We start from the raw sequence: 15,597 nt of genomic DNA on the forward strand, positions 1-15,597 counted from the left end.
GCTTGATGCGTCGCATGTCACCAGCGGTAGGCGGGCGGTCGCGCGTGCCTTAGAAGTTGGTGACTAAGCGCTCGCGCATCTCGCCCCAAGAGGAGATCGACCCTGCAGGCAGGTTCAGGAGCCACGAGCGTGTACCTTCCTTGAGAGCCATGGGGAACCAGTTCGCCATGACCTTCTCGTCGCCGTTGGCCACCTTGATGCTCAACTCGTCGAGCTGCAAGAACTCAGCAGGGTCGGAGGTGCTGTCATAACACAGAGGCAGGTCGGGCTTGAACTTGCCGGGCCAGACGACTCTACGCAGCTCGGGGTGAAGGAGCGGGAACCCGCCGTGGTCACCGGAGCCCGTCGTGGAGGCGGAGCCCAGCCTTGGTACCCATGTGCCACCGCCGCATGCGGTGCGCAATCCTGACGTGGTGGTGCGGGGAGTGCAGGAGCGTCTTCTTGCGACCGAGGGAGCTCTTGGCAGCTTCTGTCTTTGTGCGCGAGTGCCCTGCGGGGCGGGTCGCACCACGGGGCTGCGCGTCTTGGGGCAAGGGCGGCGTATTGATGAGGAGGTGGTGGAGGAGCTCCATGAGCTACATTGCCCGTAGCTAGAGGTGGGCGAGGTAGCGAGAGAGACGGTGCGGGAGAGCCCCCAGTGGCGCTGACGAGCTCGGTGATGCGGTCCAGCCGGTCTTTGTAGAGGTCGTCGACCGTGCGGTAGCGCAGTAGCTCAAGTGCCATGAGCAGGGTGGCCTACGCGTCCGTGGGTGCGCGAAGAGCGTGGGACGACGAGCCGTCCGGAGATAGCGATGGGGTGGCGGTGCGTCTGTGCCGACGCACAGAGGGGTGCATCAACGAAGCTTGCTACTCGTTTCCTGCCGGGTCGGTGGCGGCGTTGGCAGCCGGTGATGGAGAATGGTGGGGAGGCCCGCCAACGGGCGCCATCTGAGCGACGCGAGCAGCGAGGGCGGCCCGATGCTCAGCACGGGCTCGGCGAGCATCGGCCATGGATGCGGCGGAGCGGTGGTACGTCGATCATCGGAAGAAAGGCTTCATCACACTCCTACCTGGCACGCCAAATATGGATCATGGGTTCTGGCTAACCCTTGAGGTTCGAACTCTGGGGTGTGCACAAAGAACACTCTCTCCCTAGCTCGCTCGCTCAATAATCTCACGGCCTAGCTCGACGAACCCAAAGAACAAGAGACACAAGGGTTTATACTTTATACTAGTTTGGGCCACCTTGTGGTGTAATACCCTACTCTAGTGTGGTGTTGGTGGATTGCCTCACAGGCTAACGATGAACTAGTACAATGAGAGAACAGCCTCAGGAGGAGAGGTGTTCTTGAGCTCGACGGACTGGTGGATGTGAGGATGGAAGGGATCCGATCCAAGATGAGTCTCCTCCTCCCTACGGTGGTGGCTAGTCCTATTTATAGAGGCCCTGGTCCTCTTCCCAAATGTTAGGCAGGAAGGGATCCCATAATCACAAAGTTTGAAGGGAGGCAACTAGTACAAGCTGTCCTGACAACAGGTGGTCTTCACCTGCCAAAGGCTTTGGTGGTGATGCTATTGTGGGCTCCGTGGTGACCTCCATCCTGTCGTCCTGCTGGTCTTGGTCTTGTTGCACCGATATGGAAACTTTTGCCTGGTGCCTCGGGACTCCTCGCCTGCGCCTATCGCTTTAGCACAAAAAAGGAAACTGGTACACTACGCCCGCTGGTGCCCGCCTGTCCTTGGTCGTCATGGCTCCACGTCACGTGAACCTCGTGAGGTGACCCTTGCACAGAGATCTCCGCCCCTCGGGAGCCATCCTAGCGAGGCTGCCCCCAGGGGGGTCTTGGCGTCATCCGCCTCGCGAGGCTTGGCCCCTCGCGAGGGTCTTGAGTGGTTGCTGCTGAAGATGGGCCGTACCAAGCCATTGGTGGAGCCACGCACAACCCCACAGGCAGACAAGTCTGGGCAGCCCCGGTCCCAGAAGGCCGACAGTGGGGAAGTGTGTTCGTGGTGCGAGGCGGGCCCGACTCGCATGTACACACATGCCTAGCCCCCGCGCGCCAGACATGCGAGGAAGAGCGACAGGCAACCGCCGCCCCTCCTGGGCCGAGACCTGCGGTCAAGAGAAAAGACGAGAGGGAAATCCAACTTGGTAATCCAAAATGCAAGAACTCCAAACTCCATTAACAAAGATGGCAAGACAACTACAGAAAGCAAGCAAATGAACAGTCGCATCCGGCACCTAGTCTAGTGATCTCACCAGCGTGGAGCTAAATGCTGCCAGTAGGACATGGGAGGGAGCCCCTGAGGCCCGAGGGCGGCTCTTCCGAGACTCTAGGGCATGTACAGCCCCACTCCTTATTACGTGAGAGTGCCATGAGCGGAGACCTTCACATGCACTTGGCCTTCCTGCATGGGTAGAACTTCCGGAGGTGCTGGATGTTCCAGGCGTTCTGGATGGGGATCTCGTCCGGCGTCTCCAGGCACACGGCGCCAAGCTTAGAGACGTGGGTGACCCTAAATGGGCCCTCCCACATGGGTGAAAGCTTATGTAGCCCTTCCCCGGGGAGCAGCCACCGTAGGACGAGATCACCCACCTTGAGCGTCCTGTAGCGGACGTAGCGGCACTGATACCACTGTAGCGCCTGCTGGTACCTTGCTGCTCGGAGCAAGGCTTGACGGTGGTGTTCCTCCCCCAGCACAAGGTCCATCCCCCACATGGTGTCCCGGCGTGCCTCGTCAAAAACCAAGACCAGCGTGGAGCGATGCCTGACCTCATCTGGGAGAACCGCTTTTTCTCCCTAGACAAGGAAGAATGGAGTTTCACCAGTCGGCTTAGTTGCGGTGGTGCGGACGCACCACAACACGGACTGAAGCTCATCGAGCCAGCCCCTGTTGCAGGCCTCGAGCTTCTTTTTGGAGGTTCTTGTCTTGAGGACTCTTGGGACCTCCGCGTTGGCGCTCATCTTGGACATTGCTCCTCGGGTGTGCCACTAAGGCGTAGCATATCTGTCAGGACCCCGACTCGATGACACATCGATCTAGCCTGTAACACCTCATATCACTTTGCGGCCTCACGCACGGTATCCCCACGGGTGTCGCCTTACCTTTGCCCGGGACCGTTTGCGCCTTTTGGCTCACGTATATGATAGTGTCGCTAGCATCCATATGTTAAGGAGCCCGGGCTGACATGACTAGTTGTAAACCCAAAGTGGCACAGACTTACAGGGACAGGCATCCATGACCCAGCAACGAACGTGTCGGTCATCAGCAAGTGGGTCCGGGCTGTAGCACTGGGCTAGCAGGACTCCGGTAAACCGGGCTGTAGCGGGCTAACAGGACTCCGGTACTCAATGCGTGACATTTCCCCCAAGGGACAGACACAGGAACGAAGAAGGACACATGCCGGCCAGCCTAAGTGTTCCAGAGCAGTAGCAAGCTACCATGGCTCAGTGGTAACACTAGGAGACATTTCCCGGTAAGAGAGGCTACTAAGGATAAACAACTAGATAGTCAGATCCCACACATACCAAGCATTTCAATCATACACACAATATGCTCGATATGTGCAAATACAACAAGGCATCACAACATGACTCTATGACACAAGTACTTTATTTAAGGCTCAGAGAGCCATACATAACATACACAAAGGTACGGGTCACACGACCCAGCATTCAAGTCATACAGTCATACAAACCAGCAGCGGAAGTAACTTGTCTGAGTACAGACAACTAGAAAAATAAAAGAGGCTTGGAAAGCCTAGCTATACTACGTGGTCCTTCACAAGCTCAGGATCACCACCTGGGCCTTAGCCTACTCATTGATGTCAACGTCTACGTAGAACCCATCAGAAGGGGTTGCAGCGTCTTCTGTAAAAATGTAAATTATAGCAACATGAGTACAAAGGTACTCAGCAAGACTTACATCAGATCCTACATACATGCATATTATCAAGAAGGGTTGGTGGAGTTGTTGCAGCAAGCCAGCTTTGACTCTTGGCTAGGCTAACCTACGAGACTCCAACTTGAAATGGTTTTGCGTACACGAGTCCACTACTCACCAATTCAATACACTACCGAGGATCCACCTCCGTCTTCCTACGGAAGAGCCATCCTCGGCACTCACGTTATCTTGAGGCTTTTAGTAGTTTCCATTTACTTGTCTATGAACTGTATAGGCAACCAAGTAGTCCTTTACCGCGGACGCGGCTATTCGAATAGATCATGATAACCCTGCAGGGGTGTACTTCTTCATACACGCTCTCACCACTTACCGTCGTTTACACGACATGTACTCGGCAACCTTCAAGCGGAAGCCCAACGTGGGTGTCGGCCACGACCTACCTAATCACCTAAGCCTCCAGTCCAGGTTTATCGCCTATCCAGGTTCCATCCGTAGGGAGTCCGGCCGAGGTTTCCCATACGGCCCCGAACGATGTGAACAGGGTTCCCGAGATACCTAACGGGTATTCGGTACACCCGGCCACGTACCTACCGCATCACAGCCCACCCCTACGGTCAGCGCTGTCCACGGCCTCCAGTAGGCTACAAACACCAGAAACTACTTGCAACTCCTGGACGGAGAACTAGGGTGAATAAGAAGCCGAGAGGGTCCATTGGTTTCGGGCCCAATGCATGGTAGTAGCTGATTCTTAAATCACACATACAGATCTCAGTGCTTAAGGTCGGCTTCAATGAAACAACCCACCATGTACTCCTACATGGCCTCTCATCGATACCTTTACCAAATCGTGTTCACCACACCACTCTCATTACCGACATAATCATTTCACTCTAGCCCATCACCCAGATGAACCAGACCTGACACGACTCTAAGCATAGCAGGCATAGCAAGGTAGGAACAACACATACATATGGCTCAATCAACTCCTACACATGCTAGTGGGTTTCATCTAGTTACTGTGGCAATGACAGGTCATGCAGAGGAAGTGGGTTCAACTACCGTAGCACACAGCAGTTTGAAACGCGTTGTCTTAATGCAGTAAAAGAGAGCAGGAGCGAGAACATGGGATTGTATCGATATGATCAAATGGTTGGTTGCTTGCCTGATGGTTCGATGCACTGATACGGTTCTTCGTTAGGGTAATCACGGTACTCCTCGGAGGCAGAACCTGCCGCAAAGAACACCGATACACAACCATCACCAAACAATGTGCAACAATATGATGCATGCATGAAACATAGCAATATGAGTGTGTTGGGCTAATGCAACTAAGACCAGAAGGGTTTGAACCAATTTGAATCAAAGATTCAAATTTCAAACTCAAACATGGCCCTTTAAAGTGTTTTTCCTTGTTCTGTATTAAACATCAGGTTAACTTGTTTAATCATGCATGAAAATAGTACAGATGGATAGATTGGATTTTTCTGATCATTTTTCATATATAATTTGTCTGATTTGGAGTTACAGAATAAAAGTTATGAATTTTTAAAGTTTAAACTATATTCTGGAATTTCCTATATTAGATTAATTCCAGAAAATCAATTATTGCGTCAGCCTGACGTCAGTGTGACGTCAGCAGGTCAACGGGACACGTCCGGGTCAAACCTGACAGTGGGTCCCGCGTGTCAGTGTGATTAGATTAATTAAAGTTTAATTAAAACTAAACCTGTTTAATTAACAGGGCTGGGCCCCACCTGTCATTGACTCAGGGGAGTCAACCAGGGCCCACCCGTGGTCAAACCCGGGTCGGCTGCACCGGCGTTTAGCCGCCGGCGAGCCCGACGCGGCGGCGGAAGTGGTTTTGGCTGTTTCGGCCGCCAAATGGGTCGCGGAGACCACCGGAGTGGAGCTGAGGACGAGCCGCAGCTCTTGGTGGAGTCCGTTGGGGTCGGGGTGGCCGGAGTTGGCGCCGGCGACGACTTTGGCGGCCACCGGGGTTCGGCCGAAGACGAACTTGACGCTAGAGGGGTCGGTGAGGCGCGGGGAGTAGCTAGCTAGGTGCTACGTGACACGGTGAGCATGATGGACACCGTGGAGTGGTCGGAGGGTGACCGGGAGCACGTCGGCGACGAGCTCCACGGCGGTGGGTGCGGTTGAGCTCCGGGAGGTCGCTACACAGCTCGGGAGCAAGAAAAGGAGGGGGGGAAGATGGCTAAGCTCACAGTGAGTGCGACGAAGCCCTTGGTGCGGCCGGAGATGGACCGGAGCGACGACGGCGTTGAAGGGGATCTCCGGCGACGGCGGTTCGGGCGAGGTCGTTGCGGTGGACTCGGGCGTTGCGAGCGCTCGGGGCTCGGCTTGCTCGATGGAGTGGACAGCGGCGGAGCTCCTGGACACGATGAGAGGACGCACGGGCGGCGGGGAGCACGGCTACGACGAAGGCACGGCGATGGTGGCGTCGGTCATGGCGGGGGAGCGCGAGGGGGAGGAGCTGGAGAGGAGAGGGGGTGTCTGGGGGGTTCGGGGGAGCGAGGGAGGCCGATCCACGACGTCACCGGGCGAGGGGAGCGGCGAGGCGGCGAGCAGGTGCGTGGCGCGCGCTGCGGTCGCCGTCGGGCACCTGCCTGCCTGCCTGGCCGGCAAGCAGCTCGCTGGAGCGGCGCTGGGCTGGGCCGGCAGGTGGGCCGGGAGCAGGCGTCAGGTAAGTTTTTCCATTTTCTTTCTGTTTTCTGTTTTTTAATACTTCTGCAACTTTGTTGAATTAAATAAAATACTTAGGCAACTCCTAAAATCACCAAACTACTCCTGGTCCATAGTTGGATTATTTCCAACATGAAACATTTTAGTTTGGAGATATTTGAGCATTTAAATATTTTATATAATTTTAAATGCCCAAATTCAAATATTTATGATTTAATTCAAAAACCCTAAGATGGCCTAGGAAAATGTGCATCACTTTTGGCAGAGGTTCTGAACCAAGACAAAAATGATGGGCATTTTAGAAGGGCATTTCAGGTTCATTGAAAAAGTTTTTAGTAAACCCTAATTGGTTTCAGAGGGGACTGGGGGTTCTGTCATCCCCATTTCAGGTTTCTGATGAAAGAGTAAACATGATGCAACACTCTAATGCATGGCTAACTAGGGTGTGACAACTCACCCCCACTCAAAAGAATCTCGTCCCGAGATTTGGGTTCCTCCGGAAAGAAGGCGGGATACTCAAGTCGAAGACGATCCTCCCTTTCCCAAGTTGCTTCATCCTCAGAATGGTGCGACCATTGTACTTTGAGAAACTTGATATTATGACGTCGAGTGGTACGCTCGGCCTGATCGAGGATACGAATGGGGTACTCTCGATATGTAAGATTATCTTGGAGATCAAGCGTTTCGTGGTCCACTCCACGGATAGGATCCGAGAAGCAACGCCTGAGTTGAGAAACGTGGAAGACATCGTGGACTCTGGAGAGGTGCGGAGGTAGTTCCAACTGGTAGGCAACTTCTCCTCGTTTAGCGAGAATGCGAAAAGGTCCAATGTAACGAGGAGCCAATTTGCCTTTGATACCGAAACGATGGGTTCCCTTCAGAGGGGTAACCCGAAGGTAAGCCTTCTCGTCAACCTCGAAAGTCATAGCCTTATGTTTTCGGTCATATTGACTCTTTTGACGAGATTGGGCTGTTTTCAACTTTTCACGAACGATGCGAACTTGCTCTTCTGCTTCCTGAATCATATCCGGGCCAAAGAATTGTCTTTCCCCGGTCTCTGACCAGTTAAGGGGTGTTCGACACCGTCGTCCATAGAGAACTTCAAAAGGGGCTTTACCCAAGCTAGATTGATAGCTGTTGTTGTAAGCGAATTCGGCAAATGGAAGGCACTTCTCCCAATCCATTCCGAATGAGATAACAGAGGCTCGAAGCATGTCTTCTAGGATCTGGTTGACGCGTTCCACTTGACCACTCGATTGAGGGTGAAAAGCGGTGCTAAAGGAAAGGCGGGTTCCCATGGCGTTTTGGAAACTTTCCCAAAATCGAGAGGTGAAAAGACTTCCTCTATCCGAGTTAATTTCCAAGGGAACACCATGGAGAGACACTATTCGGGAGATGTATAAGTCTGCCAGCTGACTAGCGGTTATACTCTCGCGAACAGGTAAGAAATGGGCCACTTTGGAAAGACGATCAACAACGACGAAGATAGCATTATTCCCTCTTTTGGTCCTGGGAAAACCGGTAATGAAGTCCATACCAATTTTATCCCATTTCCATTCAGGAATAGCTAAGGGTTGAAGGGTGCCAGCAGGCCGTTGATGCTCTGCTTTTACACGACGGCAGACGTCGCAATTAGCAATATACTGAGCAATTTCTCTCTTCATCCTAGTCCACCAGAACCTCTGGCGTAGGTCCTGATACATCTTAGTACTACCGGGATGAATGGTGAGAGGAGATTCATGAGCCTCCTTAAGGATCAATCGCCTCAGGTTTCGCACTTTGGGAACCACTAGTCGATTCCCGAAGTATACGACCCCTTGATCATTAATGGAGAAACAATTCGCAACTCCTTTCTTGATGTTTCTCTTGATGCGGGAAATTCCCGGATCTACCTTCTGTGCTTTGATGATCTGGTCCGTAAGGGTAGGTTTCGCCACCAAGGTGGAAAGAAAACCTTGAGGAACAATGTGAAGGTTAAGCTTCCGAAATTCCTCATGGAGAAGCGGTTGACTTTGTTGTAGCATTAGGTTGTTACAATAAGATTTACGACTTAGCGCATCAGCCATGACGTTGGCTTTCCCTGGGGTGTAAGTTATTCCTAAGTCGAAATCTGTGATCAACTCAACCCAACGTCTTTGCCTGAGATTCAAATCCGGTTGGGTGAAAATGTACTTCAGACTTTGGTGATCAGTGAATATTTCGCAACGGTTACCGAGGAGGTAATGTCGCCAGGTCTTAAGTGCATAGACTACGGCTGCAAGCTCTAGATCATGAGTAGGATAATTCTCCTCATGTGGGTGCAATTGCCGTGAAGCGTAAGCAATTACATGTCGATCTTGCATGAGAATGCAACCTAATCCTTGTCGCGAGGCGTCGCAGTAGATAACAAAGTCCTTAGAGAAGTCTGGCGGTACCAGCACGGGAGCAGAAGTCAGGCGTCTTTTCAGTTCCTGAAAGCTGTGCTCACATTGTGGAGTCCATTCGAACTTTTTATCTTTCTTGAGGAGTTCGGTTAGAGGTTTAGCAACTTTGGAGAAGTTCTCGACAAAGCGACGACAATAGCTCGCTAAGCCCAGAAAACTCCGAACTTGCTTGACCGATTCAGGTGGAGTCCAATTAAGGACGGCTTGAACTCGCTCAGGGTTAACAGCAATACCTTTACCAGATATTACATGACCCAGATAGGTCACTTCCGACAACCAGAATTCACATTTAGAAAATTTGGCATAAAGGCGATGCTCTCGAAGTTTCTTCAACACTAGCCTTAGATGTTCGGCATGTTCTTCCTCGTTCTTGGAGTAGATGAGTATATCATCGAGATAAACCACGACGAATTTATCCAAATACTCCATGAAGATTGAGTTCATTAACCGAGAAAAGGTGGCTGGAGCGTTGGTTAAACCGAAGGACATGACGGTGTACTCGTATTGGCCATAACGAGTAACAAAGGCCGTTTTAGGAATGTCCCCGTTTCTGATTTTGATTTGATGGTAGCCCAACCTCAAATCCATCTTGGAGAAGACTGAGGATCCAGCGAGCTGATCATACAGGTCGTTGATCCTGGGGAGCGGATATTTGTTCTTGATTGTGACCAAATTGACAGGTCGATAATCTACAACCATCCGGTCCGTACCATCCTTCTTCTTGACGAATAGGACGGGGCAAGCCCACGGAGATGAACTAGGTCGGATGAAACCCTTTTTCAAGGACTCATCGAGTTGTTTCTTAAGCTCGGCTAGTTCTAGTGGTGCCATCTTATAGGGTCTTCTAGCAATCGGAACGGTTCCTGGAATGAGGTCTATTACGAACTCAACATCCCTGTCAGGTGGAACACCTGGCAATTCCTCTGGGAAGACATCCGGGAAGTCACGGACTACCGGAACGTCCTCAAGGTCTGGCAAAGGGCTGGCGTTAAGAGAATATAATTGTCGCTTGGCTAATCGGGTCAAGACATTGACTATCTTCCCGAAGGATGAGTGAGTTGAACAGTCCTAGAGAAGCAATCAATTTTGGCATGATGAGCTGACATCCAGTCCATACCCAAGATGATATTAATATCTGAAGATTTGAGAGCTATCAAAGATGCAAGGAAAACAAGTCTGTCGACTTGGATTTCATTTCCATAACTTACCCTGGAGGTCTGCCATCTAGAACCGGGAGTAGAAATTTCCATAGTGGATGGCATGTCACAGAATGCGGTGTTATGCAAACGAGCATAGTTCTCGGATATAAATGAATGAGAGGCTCCTGTATCGAAAAGAACAGATGCCGGGTGGCAATTAACAAGGAGCGTACCGAGAACGACGTTGGGATCCTCTTGAGCTTCTTCGGCAGAGATACAGTTGACATGGCCACGTGTAGCGGTGGCCGGCTTGGCGTGGAACACTTTCCCTGTCGGCTTGCCACGGCCAACAGCTTTAGCAGATTGGTTGGGGTTGGTCTGGGGACACTCACGCATATAGTGGCCAGATTCCCCACACTTGAAACAAGTCACGGAACTGGTACGTGGAGGAGCATTGTTGGTTGGACCCCCATAGGGCTTGGCTGGTGCAGACTGTTGAACGGGGCGAGGCGCCTGGAAGGATGGCCTCGGTGTGAACCTGGGTGGCAGGGCGGTGTTGGGCACCCACACGCGGCGCTTCTGAGGACCAGCACCGGATGAGGAACCCATGTCACGGCCATGCTTGCGTGTTGCGTCATAATCAGTCTGACCAGTCTCAGCACTGATGGCCTTGTTAACAAGTTTCTGAAAAGATGTGCACTCATGCAGATGGAGGTCGCGGCGAAGCTCAGGACTAAGTCCCTTACGGAACCTTGCTTGCTTCTTGGCATCAGTAGAAACTTCCTCAGTTGCATATCGTGCGAGGTTACCGAACTCCCTGCTGTAAGCATCCACAGAGAGTCGGCCCTGAGTGAAACTGCAAAATTCCTCACGTTTACGGTCCATGAGACCCTCCGGAATGTGATGTTCATGGAAAGCCTCGCTAAATTCAGCCCAAGTAGTGACATGGCCCGCTGGGCGCATAGCTCCATAATTCTCCCACCATAGACTGGCGGGGCCTTCAAGATGATATGCGGCAAAGGTGACCTTGTCAGCCTCAGCTACTAGCGCGGAACGCAGCTTGTGAGAGATACTGCGAAGCTAGTCATCAGCGTCGAGAGGCTCGACGGAGTGGTGGAACGTGGGTGGATGTAACTTGATGAAATCACTGAGTGACACCACGTTAGTCCTCTGATGGTGTGTTGTGTTCTGTTCAATACGCTCCAACAAACGGTTGGTCTCCCGCTTGTTTCTTTCGGCTTCCATCATAACCTCGGCTAGGGAAGGAGGATGAGGCAGATTTGCATTCCTGACTTCACTGCCTTCGGCCTGCTCTTAAGGAGCAGGGTTAGTGCGCGTGTTGACCATCCTAGGTAAACAAGACAATGATTTAGTCAGAATGATAAAATTCCGACATAGGATACAGAATGTAAGGAATAACTCGGAATGCAAGATGATCATCCGTATGACATGGTAGATACAGAAACTGCTTCTTTATTCCATCGTCATACACACCATACAGGGTTTAGTACAAGACCAAACAAGGTACTATTACGGTGAAAAGAGGATTACATCTCATCGGAGGCATTCCAAGCTCCTATACATTATTTTTCTACACCTCCGGAAGGCGATACAAACCAGGTCATATCCCACGAGTCACGCAGGACGATAGATGACACAGCTAACACGAACTAGTGATACTACCAGGACCCCGACTCGATGACACATCGATCTAGCCTGTAACACCTCATATCACTTTGCGGCCTCACGCACGGTATCCCCACGGGTGTCGCCTTACCTTTGCCCGGGACTGTTTGTGCCTTTTGGCTCACGTATATGATAGTGTCGCTAGCATCCATATGTTAAGGAGCCCGGGCTGACATGACTAGTTGTAAACCCAAAGTGGCACAGACTTACAGGGACAGGCATCCATGACCCAGCAACGAACGTGTCGGTCATCAGCAAGTGGGTCCGGGCTGTAGCACTGGGCTAGCAGGACTCCGGTAAATCGGGCTATAGCGGGCTAACATGACTCCGGTACTCAATGCGTGACATTTCCCCGAAGGGACAGACACAGGAACAAAGAAGGACACATGCCGGCCAGCCTAAGTGTTCCAGAGCAGTAGCAAGCTACCATGGCTCAGTGGTAACACTAGGAGACATTTCCCGGTAAGAGAGGCTACTAAGGATAAACAACTAGATAGTCAGATCCCACACATACCAAGCATTTCAATCATACACACAATATGCTCGATATGTGCAAATACAACAAGGCATCACAACATGACTCTATGACACAAGTACTTTATTTAAGGCTCAGAGAGCCATACATAACATACACAAAGGTACGGGTCACACGACCCAGCATTCAAGTCATACAGTCATACAAACCAGCAGCGGAAGTAACTTGTCTGAGTACAGACAACTAGAAAAATAAAAGAGGCTTGGAAAGCCTAGCTATACTACGTGGTCCTTCACAAGCTCAGGATCACCACCTGGGCCTTAGCCTACTCATTGATGTCAACGTCTACGTAGAACCCATCAGAAGGGGTTGCAGCGTCTTCTGTAAAAATGTAAATTATAGCAACATGAGTACAAAGGTACTCAGCAAGACTTATATCAGATCCTACATACATGCATATTATCAAGAAGGGTTGGTGGAGTTGTTGCAGCAAGCCAGCTTTGACTCTTGGCTAGGCTAACCTACGAGACTCCAACTTGAAATGGTTTTGCGTACACGAGTCCACTACTCACCAATTCAATACACTACCGAGGATCCACCTCCGTCTTCCTACGGAAGAGCCATCCTCGGCACTCACACTTATCTTGAGGCTTTTAGTAGTTTCCATTTACTTGTCTATGAACTGTATAGGCAACCAAGTAGTCCTTTACCGCAGACGCGGCTATTCGAATAGATCATGATAACCCTGCGGGGGTGTACTTCTTCATACACGCTCTCACCACTTACCGTCGTTTACACGACATGTACTCGGCAACCTTCAAGCGGAAGCCCAACGTGGGTGTTGGCCACGACCTACCTAATCACCTCAGCCTCCAGTCCAGGTTTATCGCCTATCCAGGTTCCATCCGTAGGGAGTCCTCATAGAAGTCACCTCCATAGCCTGGAAGCTCAACATGATCATCCGGAAACAGACGATCTCGCGGAGCTTGTGGACCATAGGGGCTAGGATGAGGTCTTGGACCAACAGACGGTGGCCTGCGGGGACCGTGAGGTGGGGTGATGCCTCCTACATCACGCCAACCCATCACGTCTGGCAGAGCAGATCTCAAAGGATAGAGATCGCGCATATCCGAATATCCAGCTTGCACCGCCGGTGCAAACCGAGTCAATGTGGCCCAATGGTCAGCACGGGTATTGAAGAGCTCTAACCTCAAGGCCCGATTTTCACGGTCCTTATCCTCGAGCATCTCAGCAGTGGTGCGAGTCCGTGAATCCTCCTGAGTGGGGTCAGCATAGATAGCCTGGAGATACCCTTGTGCTCCCGGAAGTGATCCTGGCATATACCGGAAATCAGAGTCCCGAAATAGGCCAGACCTGACTCGCATGATGGTCATCATTGAGTAGGCGGCGTCCTGCACAGCCATCTCAATAGTAACCCCGAGTCCATAGGAGCAGTGAAGGGGCTCGGTGGATCCAGGATAAGATGGAAATATCCTGACAGTGCAGAGATACTGGCTTTGATTAAAGTCTCGGAATTGCTCTTCGACCGTGTACTCAGGATACCAACGGTATCCAGCCTCAGTCATTACCCTGACCAACATGGCAGTATGGCCGGGTACATCTAGGCATCGAGTCAGGCGAACCACTTGATTGAGGTCGCGAGTGGCCATCTGAAAACACAATCATAATGCAAAGGCATTAGAATTTCTAGCAAAATTTCGGCAGCATAACAGCTGTAAATGCTCAAGAAGGATTTTGAGACATTTGACAAAGGATTTCATACACACTCAACATCATCATATCAAAGTTCTGAGTCCATCCTAACAACATAATGTGGTAGTAGAACTGAACTAGGCTTGTATCCATCAACCCTATAAGGTACTATTGATTAGTAACACGTGATCCTGATGGAGAGAATAGATCCTAATTCCTTAACCCCCGGTGGAAGAATAGACTGACTCAGATCAGAATGTCATAAGATAAAGGAGTAAAAAGAGCCTTACGTTCCACCCACAAACAATTCCCCTACATATAACTAAAGAATTTCTAGACTCAACATCGACCAGTTTGGCTTGGAGAACCTACAGGCAGTCCGGCTCTGATACCAACGCTGTCAGGACCCCGACTCGATGACACATCGATCTAGCCTGTAACACCTCATATCACTTTGCGGCCTCACGCACGGTATCCCCACGCGTGTCGCCTTACCTTTGCCCGGGACCGTTTGCGCCTTTTGGCTCACGTATATGATAGTGTCGCTAACATCCATATGTTAAGGAGCCCGGGCTGACATGACTAGTTGTAAACCCAAAGTGGCACAGACTTACAGGGACAGGCATCCATGACCCAGCAATGAACGTGTCGGTCATCAGCAAGTGGGTCCGGGCTGTAGCACTGGGCTAGCAGGACTCCGGTAAACCGGGCTGTAGCGGGCTAACAGGACTCCGGTACTCAATGCGTGACATTTCCCCGAAGGGACAGACACAAGAACGAAGAAGGACACATGCCGGCCAGCCTAAGTGTTCCAGAGCAGTAGCAAGCTACCATGGCTCAGTGGTAACACTAAGAGACATTTCCCGGTAAGAGAGGCTACTAAGGATAAACAACTAGATAGTCAAATCCCACACATACCAAGCATTTCAATCATACACACAATATGCTCGATATGTGCAAATACAACAAGGCATCACAACATGACTCTATGACACAAGTACTTTATTTAAGGCTCAGAGAGCCATACATAACATACACAAAGGTACGGGTCACACGACCCAGCATTCAAGTCATACAGTCATACAAACCAGCAGCGGAAGTAACTTGTCTGAGTACAGACAACTAGAAAAAGAAAAGAGGCTTGGAAAGCCTAGCTATACTACGTGGTCCTTGACAAGCTCAGGATCACCACCTGGGCCTTAGCCTACTCATTGATGTCAACGTCTACGTAGAACCCATCAGAAGGGGTTGCAGCGTCTTCTGTAAAAATGTAAATTATAGCAACATGAGTACAAAGGTACTTAGCAAGACTTATATCAGATCCTACATACATGCATATTATCAAGAAGGGTTGGTGGAGTTGTTGCAGCAAGCCAGCTTTGACTCTTGGCTAGGCTAACCTACGAGACTCCAACTTGAAATGGTTTTGCGTACACGAGTCCACTACTCACCAATTCAATACACTACCGAGGATCCACCTCCGTCTTCCTACGGAAGAGCCATCCTCGGCACTCACACTTATCTTGAGGCTTTTAGTAGTTTCCATTTACTTGTCTATGAACTGTATAGGCAACCA

This window comes from Triticum aestivum, chromosome 3A, assembly GCF_018294505.1.
Source record: "Triticum aestivum cultivar Chinese Spring chromosome 3A, IWGSC CS RefSeq v2.1, whole genome shotgun sequence".
Taxonomy (NCBI): Eukaryota; Viridiplantae; Streptophyta; class Magnoliopsida; order Poales; family Poaceae; genus Triticum; species Triticum aestivum.